The 4,876-nt window shown below is 44.7% G+C and overlaps 1 protein-coding gene across 1 annotated transcript in view; it reads right to left on the reverse strand.

Annotated features, from left to right (window-relative positions):
• Positions 1-4,876, reverse strand: part of LOC119420070 (unconventional myosin-XIX) — a 52,719-nt gene that overhangs the window by 29,661 nt on the left and 18,182 nt on the right. The gene's annotated exons all lie outside the window — the stretch shown is intronic.

The following is a 4,876-nucleotide window of genomic DNA, read 5'->3' on the forward strand; positions in this document are numbered from 1 at the left end:
ATCTATCTATCTATCTATCTATCTATCTATCTATCTATCTATCTATCATCTATCCATCCATCCATCCATCCATCCATCCATCCAGTGTAGTGGTGTCAGGGTCAGCTTTCTGACCCTTTCACTACTAATTATTTAAATATAACGGGTTCTCTCTTTTTCGAGTTAAATTAAGGTCATGTGACGAGATAACTGTGATGACTGTTTAAATCAGTGACATGAGACATTAATTTCCTTTGACCCATCAGAATAAATGTGGTCATTTATTTAACAGAATCAAAATTTAACATTAAACATGTACAAGTGATTAGCTGATCTGGTTTTGATTAATAAAACTTGGCACGTTTTACTTAATAAGACAACGAGACATTTCTGAAGGCATTTAGATTACTGGCAAAATAGAAGAGTTTTAAAGGAAGGAATGAAGAGAAAAGATGGGTTTAGGGGGGTGTCTGTTCGGACAGCAGAATGGCACGCTCCTTTCAACACCAGCTCAAAACCTCCGGTACACTTGGCGCGTCACGACTCGTTACCTTTGCAGAAATTAATAGGCTCCGGTGTCGGGTTCATTTCAACGCTACCTTCCAGCGTCTCCAGTAAGAGCGGCTGGCCATCGTCAGGAGTCGTGTCGCTTACTCCGTTCAACAAACATGCTCATCTCCCGGGTGGATTCACAGCAAGCTGTCAGTCCGGCAGAGTTTCCACTCAGATGTGGGAGAATCCATCAAAGACTCAGAAGACTGAGTTCAAGACTAGACTGAAGACTCCAGGAAGTGTGGACTTTTAATGAGTTTTCACTTCCGGTCACTTCAGGACTTCCTGATTGGTTGAAACAACCAACAGGGGGTGGTTCTAGTGATGTCAGAGGGTCACTACAAGTCAAGAGGACAGCAGGAATGTTTTAGGAACTTTTAGTACATACAGAAGAAATGTTTTGAAGAAGTGAGAGCAAGCAGGTGCCAGTTGTTCTTATTTACTGTCTGCTAGGTTTAAAAACAATCCACTTTGTTCTAAAAACTTCGTTCTGACTGTCTCTGACTTTCGACCGACATCACTACTTCTCATTCACACAGAAGATCAAAATGCATAATTATTTTGTTAATAGACATTTAACTTGATTTCTAATTTAAATGAGGATTAAAAACAATAATCATTAATACTGTTTCACAGTTGATTTAAAATGAGTGGTTCAACATTTAGAAATTATATGAACTAAACACACTTTTGATTTATCAAGATATTGTAAAATAGTAATGATAATATAAAAGAAGAGTGTTCTTTCAATTGATTACTTCAGGATACAATTAGACAGTCTCTGGATGAGCTCATTTGTATTTCTGGATTCAAATCAATGAAATAACATTTCCTGTCCCATGAAGGTTTTCAGAGGCAGGTTTTGGTCGGAGGCCGAGTTCACTACAGTCCCCCCTTTGGAAATCATCGCCTGTCCATGTGGATGAATTCCAACATGAACTTACGCCTCCGAATGTCCTTGAGCTTGATGTAATCCAGCAAGAGGAAAACAAAAGTCAAAGAAGGTAATCCCACAACAGTTTAGGTAATTCCACAATGTTGTTGGTAATTCCATAATGTTGTTGGTAATTCCATAATGTTGTGGGTAATTCCATAATGTTGTGGGTAATTCCATTGTAGCAATGCTTTAACCCCTTGGAAACAAAGTCTGTAATCCATTGGAAAAAGTCATATAATCCACAACAATTGGAGGTGTTGATTGATCAGCATGCAGAGGGGTTCCCTCGATTGAACTGCAGCGGCGACCACTGGATGGAGATTGGAGACCCACGTTGGAGTTGTAGGTCCCTTCAGCGAAGGTTGCTGCTGGTGGTTCCCAGTGGGTGCCATTCTGGTTCTATGTGTTATACATTTATGTGGTTTTAGTTGGGCTTATGAGTGGGACTTTACATAAGACCTTAACCTACATGCACCTGGTGTGTAAGCTATCATGGTTTAGATCAGCTAAAGTTACCAGTTTAAAGGGTGGGTCATGCTGAAAAATTTATATATAGGGATTTATACCTATAGAAGGGCATTCCAAACTATTTTTCCATTCCTAACTTGGTTCAAGTTAGATTTACATGGCAAAATATAGTTTGGTTCAATTGTCTGTTGTCCTTTTAGACGAACGACTTGAGGTTTGGTTTTTTGGTTTTCCCCTAAATGTTTTTGGAGTCTATGGCGAGACTCAACTGAAGGATTAGCTACCCCGCCCCCCCCCCCGGAATAGGATTGTTCGAGTAGGTTCGGCTTGAGCGTCGTAAGGTAGCATTAATCTACATTGACTCCTCAAAGATTGAATTTTAACAAATGAACTGCATGTTGGCACAGTTAAAGTCCTTTTAGTCTCTAACTAAAGTACACACAAAATTCATTCTTGCTGGGGGTGTTCAGAAACAATACCAAAAACCAATTAAACGATGTCTCAACATCGACAAAAATAGTGACTAAGCAACCAGAAAAACAACGTTTCAACATTGTCAAAAGTAGTGATTAAGCAACTAGGAAACAACGTTACGGTGCGTCACTCACTCTGACTGTCAGATTTGATCACATTATCGCGTCTGGTAACATTACCCTAACTAACGTCACCCCCCTGTGGTCATGGGGGACCACGAACACGGGTGAGGACGTCGATCCATGAGCAAAAGTTAGGAAGCCCTTGAGTAGTTTTAGCTGTTTGCGCAGCTGAAAGAAGGCTTTAAGGTCTGGATTGGAATCCAGGTTGGCTTCGGATGGAGTGTTTTTCTCTGGGTCAGTCAAGTACAGCATTATCGAGTTTATCGCAGGATCCAACTTCTGAAGTTGGATGATGTCTGGGTCAGTCAGCACGGGTTGTACAGAGACTGTGTTGTCAACCGGCTTGGCTGTAGCCTGTGCACGTGTGACTGCCATTACCTCGGCTGTAGGTTGTACTGGCAGAGGTGCGAGCAGCCTGGAGGGGTCAGAGGACCACTGAGGGACGTCCACAGCTCCGTCATTGATAGCTGGTTTATCTGTCCCCGGCGACAGTACAGCATCTTTGGTGTGGGATCCTTGGATCTCTACACCTTGAACTACCAATGGTAGGTAGTATCCGGTGGGCTCTGACTGTCTCAGCTCAGACAGGAGGCTTTCTTGTTCAGTCAGAGTTAGGTTCACCAGTTGGATCTCTTCGGTTCCACATGCTTTTGAAGGAGTACTTACCGGGACTGTGCTCTCTGCTGAGAGGTCCTCGGTGCCTTCTGCAGTGCCTGCTGTTGGGCAGTCTGTGACTGTCTCAGAAGGCATGAGTATTGGCAGGGGTTTGCTCACTCTGGCCCACATTGTCTGTTCACCATGATCTATAATCGTGTCAAAGCGATTTATAAAATCCTGGCCGACCAAAAATGGGAATGAGTCAACCGGAGACACATGTACCGGGTGGTATAGTGTCATCTCGCCAACCTGCATGTGAACCATAGCTATAGCTGTTAGGGTTGTCCTCGTCTCTGCAGCCCTATAGCACGTTCTATGAGAGGCATTTCCCTGTGAACATTGTTAGCGGCAGTCCTGAGCTCCTCAAACAGTTTGGCTGACATAATAGTTATGTCGGCTCCACCATCCAGTAGGGCTTCATGTGTGACGACCCCTTCGAGTGTGATCGACAGGTAAGCTTTTTTAGCGACCCCCTTTCTGATCAGATTACACAGGAACCTTGTAGGTTTTGGCCGACGTTTCTTCTTACGTTTACCTTTACCTGTGTAATCTCGGTTTTCCCGAACCGTTGGTGCAGTTGCTGCTGCTCCTGGGAGTTCAGCTTTTGACGGGCCTCCGTCATTAATGAGATTACCCGCTCACTGTGTGTTGAGGGGCTCTCATTGTTTGAAACAACAAGGTCCTGGTGGCTGTCCGTGACAGCGGCAACGTTGTTGTTTGTGCCACCCTGGTTTGACTGAACCGTTAGCACAGCTATTGCTGTGTCTGATGTTTCAGTTTGTGATGGGTCACCGTCGGTGACGTGTGATTGTACCCCCCCCCCCTTTTCAGGTGAGGGCGTGTCAGAGTTTACAACAACAGCGTCATTGCTTTGAAAAACTGGTCATGACTCACATCAAAACAACCATCAACATCAACGAGGACCCTCATCAGTATACCGTGAGAACCGATCAACAGAGGATGCAATCTCCTCTGTGGTCCACACTGCGCTCAACCACCTGGAGCAGAAAAACTCTTACGTCCGTATGCTCTTTGTGGACTTCAAATCTGCCTTCAACACCATGATCCCCCAAACCCTGATGGACAAACTATCCACACTAGGACTAAGCCCCTCCATCTGCAACTGGGTACTAGACTTTTTAACAAACAGACCACAGTTAGTGAGGATCCACAACCTCTCCTCCTCCACCATAACCCTCAGCACTGGCTCTCCTCAGGGATGTGTGTTGAGCCCCCTCCTGTTTACTCTGCTCACGTATGATTGTGCAGCTACCCATCCAGGCTGTCACATTGTAAAGTTTGCAGATGATACAGCGGTGGTGGGATGCATCACAAACAATGATGAGTCCAGCTACAGGCAAGAGGTGGAACACCTGGAGAGCTGGTGCAGAGAGAATAACCTTCACATCAATGTGAAGAAGACAAAGGAGATGATTGTGGACTTCAGAAGGAACAAAAACACCTACACCCCCCTGAACATAAGAGGATCTGCGGTGGAAGTGGTCTCCAGCTACAAGTACTTGGGTGTACACATGAATGACAACCTCAGCTGGAGCAACAACACCATCAGCCTGATCAAGAAAGCTCATCAGAGACTCTACTTCCTCAGACGGCTGAGGCGAGCTGGTCTGGGAAGCTCAGTCCTCACCTCCTTCTACAGGTGTGCAGTGGAGAGCATCCTGTGCTC

The sequence above is a fragment of the Nematolebias whitei genome, chromosome 14 (assembly GCF_014905685.2).
Source record: "Nematolebias whitei isolate Nwh7 chromosome 14, NemWhi1, whole genome shotgun sequence".
NCBI classification, from domain to species: Eukaryota; Metazoa; Chordata; class Actinopteri; order Cyprinodontiformes; family Rivulidae; genus Nematolebias; species Nematolebias whitei.